The sequence below is a fragment of the Eptatretus burgeri genome, chromosome 5 (genome assembly GCF_056783735.1).
Source record: "Eptatretus burgeri isolate ZD-2024b chromosome 5, Ebu_testis_v1, whole genome shotgun sequence".
In the NCBI taxonomy this organism is placed as follows: domain Eukaryota; kingdom Metazoa; phylum Chordata; class Myxini; order Myxiniformes; family Myxinidae; genus Eptatretus; species Eptatretus burgeri.
Genome location: NC_140965.1, coordinates 51,807,711 through 51,820,864, shown reverse-complemented (window position 1 = coordinate 51,820,864; position 13,154 = coordinate 51,807,711). Strand labels below are relative to the sequence as shown.

The window sequence follows — 13,154 nt, the reverse complement described above, 5'->3', positions numbered from 1 at the left end:
CTTCTCTGAAACGACTGAGCAGATCATGACAAAACTTTCCAGATATGACCACCTATCCATGACGAACAAAAAGTTCCCACCTCCTTTTGATGTAGGTCACATGGTTTGGCAGCCATATTGGATTGAAGTAAAATATTAAATAACTAGCTGAAACCCCGTCACAGACGGATTCCGTTCCACGAGCCCAATATGACAACCAGTGGCGGGTCTTGTAAGAGCCGGATCCCAGTCGATGTACTCCATGGCCTTACTTAATGAGACCTACAAAACGTCCTTGTACACGACATTTTTGGTGTACACTACTCCTTGTGAAGAAGTCCCCTGATTTGTGCACGTGTCTACTTTGACGTACACCGTGTCAAAACTTCTCAGGTCACAGTACCGAGAAAAACGTGACGCGACCGCTAGGAGGAGCACAAAATTGGTCCTTCAGTATTCATATATAGATTCTCCTAACACTTTACTGTTCAAAGTTGAAAAATCTGCCCTTCGGTGGACGATTCCAGGACCTACACCGTTTCTCTGTCATGATATTGATATATTTATATTTATTCTAATAACGCTTTACTCTTCAAAGTTGAAAAATATGCCCTTCGGTGGACGATTCCAGGACCTACACCGTTTTCCTGTGATGATATTGATATATTTATATTTATTCTAATAACACTTTACTGTTCAAAGTTGAAAAATGTGCCCTCCAGTGGACGACTTGAGGAACTACACCGTTTCCGTGTGATGATATTGATATATTTATATTTATTCTAATGCTTCAGAGTTGAAGGTTGACTATTGCCACCATGTGTTTTGCACTCTTACAGGTACGAAATTTCTTTCAGTCCAGGTCACAGTACCGAGAAAAACGTGACGCGACCGCGAGGAGCACAAAATTGGTCCTTCGGTATTAATATATAGATGTTTACTTTAGAACCGCTACATCAATCAATGTGAAACTTCACAGGATGTAGGAGACATGGGGAATGTTACTTTTTAAATTTCAGCCCAAACGGCCACAAGGTCTGACAGCCAGAATTATTTAATTATTTGAATTTGAGAACTTTTCGAAAGAATTTTTTTGCATAAGACTCACTTGGCTGCACCGGCATGCATTTGAGGGAACAGGAGTAGCAATTCAATTGATATTGATGATGGCCTCAGGAAAAATGGTCAACCGTGTACATAATAAATGGATGGAACGTGGCCTGTTCCTCAGTGTATAACTTGTGAATCCCGCATCGTAGAGAAACATGTGGGGCTACAATAGACTCGGGAATTGCCCTTCACCCTCTGCATCAATGGTGTCCACATTTATTACTTTGTATTCAGGTTATTTAAACACCAATGCAATTGATACCGACTATGAATTCAGGAAAAGGGACTAACTGCTTACATAATAAATAGATTGAATGTGGCATTCTACTGGGTCCATATCTCATCAATCTCACATAGTAGAGAGATGTATGCGGGGGCTTCGTATTACTCAGCATAGTTCCGGTTTACCCTGTGGTAAACCCACGGTGACATTTCCTGTACATTTATTACTTCATGTTCAGGTAATTTAAACGCCATTTCAATTCATACCAACGATGTCCCCAGGAAAAGGGATAACTGCATACGTAATAAGTGGATTGAACACTTCGTGTTACTCGGTCCGTCGCTCATCAGTCATGTGTTGTATCAAAGCAGTGTTGTATCGAAGCCAGAAGTCTTGGTACCCAGTCATCACTGCCAGCAGTTATAATGTGGTAGTTCGAGTTATTATTATATATTTTTTTAATGCCATGAACAAACTTTGGTACATATGCTATGAGGAAAGGTGATGAATGTTATGGTAACGTTTCATCGAAATCGTATGTGTATTTTCAGAGAAGAAGTTGAAAGTATTTGTGGACGGATGGGTGGACTGATGTACAGACGACGCACCATCCCATAAGCTCCCCGGAACTACGTTCCAGGTGAGCTAAAAATTAGATCTCTGGAGGAGTCTAAGGGGGGTTTGAATGACCCCCCACTCCCCCCAAAGAGATATTTGCTTTCTTCTCAGAAACGACATGCACAATTCCGATGAAACTTGACTTCAACCTTCATCACCCATTTTTTTTACAAAAGTTTGTTCACAACATTAAAAAAAAATTAGGTTCTTCGGGCTTCTACGTGAGGGTTGCGCCCACCCACAAAAAATCTATTTGCTTTCTTCTCTGATACCACACACACAATTTCGATGAAACTTGACCGCAATCTTTATCACCCGTGATGTACCAAAGTTTGTTCATGGCATGAAAAAAAATCCATTTCGGTATTTACTTTCTTCTCTGTTACATATTTTGTGGGTCATCTGGGCCTTCCACTGGTTCCCTGGTGATCTTATCCAGCCGTGACCAGGTGAGCACCCAGGGGTATTTCCACGATGTTTGTCTGTTACATCCTGATCCGTTCAGTGTGCTGGCTTTTCCATGAGCCTCGAGTATGTAAACTAAAATATAGAGAACTGAAGACGACAGCCAGGACAGCATTTGCTTGAATCACACAATAGCATCACTTGCATTGGCAGCCGCCATTTTGTTAAGCAGTGGTAAGTGCTCCGTCTCTTTGGGGTGCTTGCTTGATTGCTGAAAACACTGAACAACAAAAATTTTTTACTGGAGATGTGTAAAGTGATTTAGACTAATTTGGGTACGCTGATTTCAAAAATCATAACCCTTTTGCTGTATCACGTCAGGATTTTCAGTAACAGAAATATTCCCATTGCCTAGAAGTCAGGATTTCAATGAAATTTACAAAAATTCATTTATTCATTTATTTCATCATGAATGCTTCAAAATTATAGAAATTACAGAAAAACTCCACTAGAATGTAATTAAAAATGCTTTAGGCATTTGGCTTTGCGTTTGTGCTGCTCTGTGTCAGTTTCACGATGCAGGAACCAGCAGAAATCGCCCATCATGTTCGGGTTGTGCCGCCCTTGGTAACGCGTCTCCATGAGTGAAATCTCTTGGTGGAATCGCTCGCCATGCTCGTCCGAGACTGCTCCCATGTTGTCAGGGAAGAAGTTTAGGTGCTGGTGTAGGAAATGGATTTTCAGGGACATCCTGGAGCCAAGTTTCCTGAAGGACTCCAGCAGCTGCTGCACTATTTCTTCATAGTTGTCCGCGCGCTCGTTCCCCAAGAAGTTGTCCGTCACAGCTTTGAAGCTCCTCCACGCTGCCAGCTCTTTGGGGTTTAGTGTTGTCGGAAAAGTTTCGTCCTTCATAATCTGTCGGATTTGCGGTCCAACAAAGACACCAGCCTTGATCTTGGCCTCCGACAAGGTGTTGCCAAACTTTTCCTTGAGGTATAAAAACCCACGCCCATTCAGATCCATTGCCCGTACAAAACTTTTCATCAAGCCGAGCTTTATGTGGAGTGGTGGAAGGAAAACCTTGGCTGGGTCGACAAGTGCGACATGCTTCACGTTGTGTCGACCAGGTACATGCTCTTTTCGCTCTTCCCAATCTTTCTTCGTCCAGTGATTCTTGTCGTCTCTGCTATCCCAGAGACAAAGGAAGCACATGTATTTCGTGGAGCCTGACTGCAGCCCTAACAACAGCGCCACCACTTTCAAGTCTCCGCAGATGTGCCAGTTGAAGTCATTGTACTTGATGGAATCAAGCAGCTGCCGCATAGTCTCATAGGTCTCTGTCATGCCGAACACGTGAGCCAGTGGGACTGATGGTTTCTTGTTGCCATTGTGCAGCAAAACAGCCTTCAAGCTGTTCTTCCCCGAGTCGATGAAGAGGTGCCAGTCTGCAGGATCGTGATCACACCCAAGTTCTTTCAACAGACCGTTGATGTCACTGCAGAATGTCATCGTGTCTTCCATCTCAAAGAACTCAGCCATGTCTCTGTGACGTGCTCTGAACAAGGATATCTTGGTGTTAGGTTCAAGTAGATTCCACTGCTGCAGCCTTGATCCAAGCAGCTCTGCCTTCGCCTTTGACAGCGAGAGATCTCTTACATACAAGATCATTTAAGTCTCCCTGGTTCAGAAGGTGTGATTCTTGAGTGTCGGGTTCAAAAGGTTCATCATCACCATCCTCTTCACCACTGCTTACAGCTATGTTCTGATCAGCTGGGGGTGTTGGAACGGGGTTCTCGTCATCATGAGGCACAGGTTTACGAGCAGAGACGCAGTCAGCGTACTTGATGTGACCTTTATTCTTCTTGTTGAAGCCGGCGATGCTTGTGCAGCAGAAATAACAATCATCATGATGATTCTGCGGCTCACGCCATATCATGGGCACCGCAAATGGCATGCTCGCGCGCTTGCCCACCAACCACTGAGTCAAGGTTGTGTGACAGCTTGTGCAGCAGATGTGTGGTGCCCAGCTCTGTTCTTGGTCCCCCACCTTACACCCGAAGTAGTGAAAGTAGGCGGCCTTCATTTTCACTGCTGTAGATATACTTCGCTGTTGATCTTTTTTGGTATACCGACCACAGACATAACAGAAGTTGTCAGGATGATTGGTACAGGAACGCCTACTCATCTTTATCTGAAAGAAAGAAATATAACACAAGTTAACAACAATTGTACGAAATAGACATGTTAAAGACATATGTAAATTTCATTGAAATCCTGACTTCTAGGCAATGGGAATATTTCTGTTCCTGAAAATCCTGACGTGATACAGCAAAACGGTTATGATTTTTGAAATCAGCGTACCCAAATTAGTCTTAATCACTTTACACATCTCCAGTAAAAAAAATTTTTGAAATTTGTTCTTCAGTGAAATCAACCGAGTCACTTGTTGAGTGCTTTACAAGCTGATTGGTCATGGTGGGGTGTGTTCCGTTGAAATGTGTTCTCCTGGGGAGTGTTCTGGGGTGTGTTCTCCTGGGGTGTGTTCCCTTGGGTGTTCTGTTGGCAAGCAGCCAGTCTTTCCATATCAACCGTTGGCAAGCAGCCAGTCTTTCCATATCAACCACTATTCAAGCCGCTTGGCAAGTGGAGCAAGCGATTCAGAGAGGTGCTTCGTTATGTTCGCAAAAATGGCCGCCCTAGTCGGATTCAAAATGAAACGACAACTAATGAAATTTTATGAGGCATACCCCTGTTGTGATCCTTATACTATTATTGAAACTTGCATTCATACTTTAATTTTTACTCTACTTTTCATGCTAATTATTCAAGGTTTCATCCTAATTCTCCATTATGACTTGGTTTCAAGGCTACAGTTAAATTCTTGCATATTTACAAGAGAAGATTAGGCACTCTTCAACATTGGTTCAACTTTGTTTTTTAAATTTATTTGCCTTGTGCATTATTTTCGTTTCTGTTCTTGATAACACATTCTCATGCTTTAAATGTGACATCAGCAAACACAGAGCTTAATTTCCATGAGCCTTGGCTTTGAGTTCAACGAGTCTGTTTTCATCTTATACTTGTGAAGCTCTACTTTGAGGTTCATTCCTGCATGTTCGGAACCCCAGTGGTGAACTCATCATTTGTTTGTATAAACCGAAGGCTTTCGCCAATTCAATTTTGATAATCTTTCGAGAATGAAATGAGCATCTTTTCATTTCTTTTGCATTAATGTGACCTTATAATCATAAATTGTTTTCTTATTGTGCCGTCATCATTGTGGAAAAATGCGAATGAGCTTTGAAGTATTTCTCATATGAAACACTCATGCAATAACACTGTTTTGGAATTCGCTTTATTAAAAGCTTTTTATAATGGAGTGGTGAAAGCAATGCATCCATATTCCAAATATCAACACAATGTAAAATACTTATTGTGATTTAAATTCTCATTGAAATTCTTTGCCAGTTATAAGATGGTAATGTTTTTGATAAGGTTTAGGGTGCATTTTGTTGCATATTAGCGATTGAATGCATCAAGCAAGTTCTGCTTCTTTGTCCTGGAGTTTCTTAATCGCTATGCAAGGAAGGTACAAAATGGCATTGAGATAAATGGCAATGACATTCTTTGGTGTATAGCTTATTTTCTGATATTTGTCGATGCAAAATGCAATTTACTTTTTGTTGGACTGAACTACCGATTGCACAAGTAATGGGTACCCAATATACATTACAAGCAGCAGCTAAAGGTGTGCGATGGAGATTTTTTTATGAGTGCAGAAGCAAGCACACATGCCAGCACAAAGGCACAAGCAAGAATCCCATGGGTGCCTCTTTCCTGAACAAAATGGAAATTTTCAACCTTCATAAATATTTACAAAAACTAATTGCAACATTTTTATACCCTGCGGCATTTTTCTACCTTCTCATATGCACGTCACGTTATATTATTGAATTGAGATTGTCTATGTTGCTTCGGCTTTTGTGAAGTTTCCAAAAATTTGAAACTAATCCATTGATCATTAATCCTTCCATTTCTCACATTCGATTAAGAAACATTAAAAATTGCTTTCCTTGTGTAACTTTCCTTGTGATCGATCGATCGTTTGGTAAATTTTCTGGTGATTTCATATCTCTCTTGACTGGTGGTGGTTGTATGGCAGTTTAGCTGCCAGGGTAGCTATCATTTCTTGAAGCACGACTGTGTCGCTGATGCAGTGCCCCTCTACCAGTACACACACTGGAACTGGTACTCATTTCGCCGACCTCGGAAGGATGACATGCTGAGTCAAGCCCCTGGTGTATTAATTCAGTGGCCGACGGGGCTTGAACTCAGGACCCTAGGATCCCAAGCCGCCACCCTAACCACTAAGCCAACACCAGGCTTCTTGACTGGTAAAAGACTGCTTCAGTTCATGTTTTGCCTTCCTCTTTTATTTCATGAACACATTTATAAAAGCAATGCTGTACAGTTCCTCTTGAAAGTCCAACCAAAAACGTCCAGTGAGCTCATTGGTTAGTTTCTGGTTTGTACTGACTTAGTGTTTTGTTCGTCAAGCCTTGTTGAGATCAGATGGCAAAAATGTAACCTTGAAGGCTTTTCAAGGTCAGGCGCTGAAGAATGGCATTTTAGACTTTATAAAGTACTAGTGTGTGCCCGTATGTGCGTGCCCGTACGTGCGTGCCCGTACGTGCGTGGCCGTATGTGCAAAAGGAAAAAAAAAATTCAATTTCAAAACTTAAAAAAAAAAAACTTGGGACGTCAATTGTGACGTCATAGTACCGTGTCCTGTCATTGGTTTGGTAAATTTACTTACTTATCGTGTCCACAAAAACAGCAGTTGCAGTACACATGACGAGATGCGGTTCAGCCAAAGCTGAGCACATTGCTGACCCTTATAATTAAACTCTGCCAATTCCGATGCTGTGCAGGGCTGTTCCAGCAGGGGGCATGTCAGGAGATGCTGCATGGTTTGTGGTTCAGTGCCGCAGTCACACACAGTGTCCCTGTCATTTAAGTATCCCCATTTGGAGAGAGTGACTTTTGTTCGTTCAACGCCAGATCTTGGTCTGTTCAGGCATTTCCACATTGCATAGCTTGAATCTGCTCCAGGGGGGAGTGCCTCTCTCACATTTAGCTCCATTGGTGTTGTTTATGGAAGGTTGCTCAGTCTTTCTTCCCATTGAATAGTCCGGGAGCAGAGAGGGTTAACCCTGCATTGTTGTATTAAGTTTTTTTTACTGTTGATTTTGGTAGCCAAGGGTCTCTATTTTCAGAAACTGCTTGATGACATGTTGTTACCCTTGAGCAATTTGAGAAATTCAAGATGGCATCCAAGATGGCCACCATTACCTAAAAATGACCATAACTCCCTAACTATTCACCCTAGGAAGGTGATTTTTTTTTCTCTATACCTAGGTTTTAGGGGTCGAGCTATCCATTGGAACTAAGTATTATGTTAATATCGTATTACATAATGGTAATTTCCAAGATGACTGCCAAGATGGCTGCCGTAACACTAAAACTGGCATATCTCCTTAACTATTTACTCCAAATTAGTCGTGAAGGTGTCTATCGCTGGGTATTTTGGAGACACATCTATCTGTATCAGATCTAAGTTCATATACTGATGATGTCATCTAGAAATCCATGATGGCTGCCAGTTTACAAGCACTGGCATATCTTCTATACTATTCAATCTTGGGGAAAATATGAAAAGGTAAATGACCACAGGTGTTATATTATAACAAATGTTCTTTAATTTTAAATCTGAATTCTCACACAGACTACCAAAAGCATATTATACAATTCATATTTGAGGATGGCTTCCACTTCACCAAATAATTTACACTGTTGTACATTGTGTTGCCCATGTGCATTGCAAAGACATGAATTCAACTATGATGTCGGGTTACAGCAACCCTGATTATAGCAGGCGCAAAATATTATGCATTTCATGTTTGCAGAGTTGCAACTACAAGCACGTGAACTGCATGGAGTAGTACTGTGGCATCCACATTTTATTAGACGTAGTACCATCTCTGGGGCTAGTTCGACTTCATCAGGGAGGGTGACTGGTTGAAGGGACTTGTTTTGGTCATCCTTTACCCAACCATATTCCGTTGAGTCCAACTCAGTTTGGAGACGATATGTCAGTATCAAAATTGTCTACAATAACCTGAACTCAGCTTGAAGTTGAAGTTAATAGGCCTGGTAGTGACGGTTCCATGGTTGTGGCTTTGGCAGCTGAATGTTTAAAACGCCGTACTTCATCGTAGGTACATTTAACACCATACTCTTGAAACACATTGATAAGTTTTTTTGATCTCCTCATCTTGATGCCAAGACTAATTTGCAAACTAGTGTGCTGGTTTTTCATCACCCCAGTTACCATTGAACCAATGGGAAGTGCAGGTAGTGCCCTATCTAGGTAAGGAGACAGCTTCCCTAAAAGTTTCATCAAAGTACCACTCATGGTCTCTCAACATTCCTGTCGGTTAACCCTCGTATCATAACAATCTTTATCTAATGTTATTAGTTTGACCTCATGCCTGATGACTTTGCACAGTTTGTTGATTGTTACATCAATGTCATCGTCCTCATCTTGAACCAATCGCATACATTTTGCAGCTATAGATCGCAACCTAACAATGTCTGCTAACCCTGGAGACTTTAAAACCACCAACTCATCTCCGAAGCATTCGCAGAGGTTTGGGACAATTAAACGACGTGTCAGCCTATCACCCCCGAATTCTTTGTATGCTTCATGCAACTCAACTGAATTTGGGAAGCCGGACGAGTCATTGATCATTACAACAAGTGATTCAAAGGCACGATCAATGTTAACTTGGCTATAAGACTTGGTTGCAGCTGAAGCCACATTTTTTTTCTGACAAGAAGCTATTTCGGCAATCCACATGATACCTTGCATCAGCTGCGTGAATGTCACTTAAAGCGCTATCTACCCTTTACCTGATAACTCATCTTGACGCCGTTTGCAGGCTTCAAGAATAGTTTGCTTGAGTGACTTCTTGCCACCTGCGCCACCTATTTCCCGACATGATTATGCTGGTCGCCAACGTTTTGGGTTTTTCGGATCTTTTTCAAACACACAAGTTTCACCACAAAACAAACAATGTTCTTTGAAGATAAATCCTGGTAGTGATGAACGTCTCCTGGTCTTTGGTGGAATGTAAGACAAAGCACTTTCTGGATTCTTCCTTTTGTGCCTTTCAACCTGGACGCTTGAAGTGTATGTTGAAGCACAGTTTCTGTGACATTTAACTGTGCGTTCAGGATTTTCACTAACTTTCTCTCCAAGAAGTTCATGATACCTGTCCCCATAGATTTTGCTATGCTTGATAAAGTTTTGAATTCTGACAGGGCCAGTGTCTTTCAACGGTTCGGTCTTATTCTCACATCCAAATTTGGACACGAAAAAGCACTGTTCTTCATTCATTTTTTTACTCGTCATACGGGCAGCACCTGAAAAGACAACAGTGAAGTATTGGTGCCTGTCTATTACAATATGTTATTAACATAATACTTAGTTCTAATGGATAGCTTGACCCCTAAAACCTAGGTATAGACTATAGAGACAAAAATCACCTTCCGAGGGTGAATAGTTAGGGGGTTATGGTCATTTATAGGTAATGGCGGCCATCTTGGATGCCATCTTGAATTTCTCAAATTGCTCAAGGGTGACAACATGTCATCAAGCAGTTTCTGAAAATAGAGACCCTTGGCTACCAAAATCAACAGTAAAAAAACTTAATACAACAATGCAAGGTTAAGGGAAAAAATGGCAGTTGTCTCCCAGACTAACTCTTCCCCTGCTTGTGCTTGATGTTTCAAGGGGGGTGACATACCTGAGGAAGCTCTTTCTAGACTTCAGACGGCCTTGGGCTGGCATATGGCCAAAGAGAGGATGTCTTTCATCTGTAGCCTGTTATTGACGCTCTTTCTTACTTGCTGCACTTCGTCGTATCTCTGGTGGGGCCTGCCAGGATATACAGACAGTCCGTAGGTGTTGGTCTAAGGCAGCCTGTAATAAGACTTTGCCTCATGACCAAAGTGCTTAATCTGCTCAGTTGCAATTTTATCTAGCCCTGTTGCCTTTCCCGGTTTGAGGGTAGAGATTCCTGCTTCCAGCTCTCCCATATTAAGTGGTCTTGTGAAACCAGGGTCTTCACCGTATTTCTTACGGTTTAGCTTGATCTTCTTCTCTCTCTTTCCACTCTTTCCATTGTTTAGCAATTGGTTGGCCACTTGATTTGCAGTGGTTTTTGGGTGCTGAGAAACTGCTTTAGGATTGCCACGTAGCTTGTGAATTAGTGACCATGCTTTATTGCTGTTTTTTGACATGTCAGTAGACTCAATAAGAGCATTCCAGGTCTTAAGGGGCTGTCACACCTTGACGATTTAGCCAGCGTATGCCGATTTATGAAAAAATTGTCGAAAACGCTGGCACACGTCGAATACGTTATGGGTAAGTTTTGTATACGTTAAGAGCATGCTGAAAAACACTTCCATACGTCATAGTACGCTGGCTTTAATTGTTGTACTTTGCGGTTGTCCTACAATTTTAGCATGCTTGAAATTTTACGACGTATGCCGGCATATGACTCACACGTTCCGCTACGCTGGGAATAAGTTGTAGGCACGTTATGCGATCGTTGACACACGTTACTTGTAAGTTACTCATAAGTCGAAACACGTCGAGGTAATGATTAGCGAACCCGAAACTTATTTATAACCTATGAGTAACGTGTTGTAGGCACGTTACACGATCGTTGACACACGTCGAGGCACGTTATGCGATCGTTGACACACGTCATGGCACGTTACTTGAAAGTTACTCATAAGTCGAAACACGTCGAGGTAATGTTTAGCGTACCCAAAACTCATTTCTAACCTATGAGTAACGTGCTTTGAACCTATGTGTAACGTACCTCCAACGCATATTGACGTATGTAGACGTATTTGATTGACGTCTTCCGGATGACAACATAACTTACTGAACGTGTTTCAAATTTACAGCTACCGTATAATGGCGTATTGACAGCGTTTAAAAATAAAAATAAAAAAACCAACACCAACTTCCGATATTTCGTCACGTGCTGTGACGTCAGGTCCGATTGCCTCTTCGGTTTGCTCGTCTTATTCTTCATTCCTCCTCTGTGAATATTTTCTGTTTGAGGATATTGTCACGTCGACGGCAAAACTTAAAAGCAAATGTCCGAATATATTTTAAAATTCGTGATAGACTAAAAAAAATAATAATAAAAAAAACAACAACAACTTCAGATATTTCATCACGTGCCTTCACGGAGCCAAGGAGAAAAAAAGAAAATGTGCCTTGACGGAGAAAATAAGTTCCAGGTATGCTAAGCATTACCTCGACGTGTTTCAACTTATGAGTAACTAACAAGGAACTTGTGTCGACGTGTGTCAACGATCGCATATCGTGCCTACAACTTATTCCCAGCATAGCGGAACTTGTGAGCCATACGGCGAGTACGTCGTAAAATTTTCAGCACGCTTGAAATTTCACGACGTACAAGGCGTATTATGACGTATGGCAGTGTTTTTCAGCGTGCTCTTAACGTATACACAACTTACCCATAACGTATTCGACGTGTCCCAGCGTTTTAGACAAATTTTTCATAGGTCGGCATACGCTGGCTAAATCGTCAAGGTGTGACTGCGATGTTGACACTTCCAATTCTCAGGCGGCTATGATTTAAATCAACGTGCGGCAGCTTTTTAACAGGCTACGCCACGTGATCGTCGGCGATACGTGCAGCGCGCTATGCATACATAGACTATCGTTGGGCATAGGTTGTGAACACCGACAACACGCTAAGCATTCGTTGGTTTAAGTTATCGATATGTGATTAAAACGTTCTGTGTACGTTACTAATACGTTATGCATATGTCCAACCTGTTATGAATACGTCCAAAACTTCCAAAAAAAAAACATCAAAATTTCAGCGTACGCCAACGTTTTACATACATTTTTATACGTTGCCATTGCTGGCTAAAACGTCAAGGTGTGACAGGGCCCTTACGTCGCTCTTGGGCAATGCTTTCCATCACCTTCTCACCTTGGGCTGTTTTATCTTCGGAGATAGGGTCTACTTCATACATGCTGATATAGTCATCATAGAGTCCTGCACATTCCATTGAAAGTCCAGTATATATTCAACCCTACAGCCTCGTGGGATATGTTTCCGGGCAGTTTTCAGTTCCAGATTAGCAAACAGGTCGTAGTTCTTGCTTATTGGTCTTATATATTTGATCTTCTCTTCCAGATCGTTGGTAAACTTTTTCCAGTCTGCTTTCTTGTAGTTAAAGCGCATTTTAAAGGGGGCAGTGGTTGGGACTACAGCTGCATTGACTTGGATCCCAACGGGACGGTGTTGACTTGATGGAATGGGGTCGAGAACAATCTTATTACATAGTCCAGCGATGTTGCTTGTAGCCATGGCAAGATCTGGGCTGTAGCCACGTTTCCAGCGAGCACTGTGGAGCGAGTGTGGAAGCTTAGGGTCATGGATAAGACTGAGTTGGTTGGTATCCATCCAGTCCTCTACTGCTTCTCCATCCTTGTTCATTTCAGAGTACCCCCACTGGGTGCTGTGGCTATTGAAATCACCAATAATGATCTGTGGTTTGCTGTGTACTTGGGAGGCTGGTTGAGGGAACATAAAGTCTACAGGTGGTGGTTTGTAGACAGATGTTACTACTACACTGCTTAACTCAGCTGATAAGACCGATGTCATGGTCTTCTGACATAGATGTTGCTTCTATAACTAAG

The 13,154-nt window shown here is 41.9% G+C and overlaps 1 protein-coding gene and 1 long non-coding RNA gene across 3 annotated transcripts in view; one reads left to right on the top strand and one right to left on the bottom strand.

Moving 5' to 3' along the window:
• LOC147026434 (uncharacterized) overlaps nt 1-13,154 on the bottom strand; it is a 164,884-nt gene that overhangs the window by 77,205 nt on the left and 74,525 nt on the right. The gene's annotated exons all lie outside the window — the stretch shown is intronic.
• Nucleotides 1-13,154, top strand: part of LOC147026435 (uncharacterized) — a 168,721-nt gene that overhangs the window by 86,824 nt on the left and 68,743 nt on the right. For both annotated transcript variants that reach the window (XR_015058342.1, XR_015058341.1), the window contains exon 4: nt 1,864-1,952. This is a non-coding gene — a long non-coding RNA (uncharacterized LOC147026435). The remainder of the gene's footprint in view (nt 1-1,863; nt 1,953-13,154) is intronic.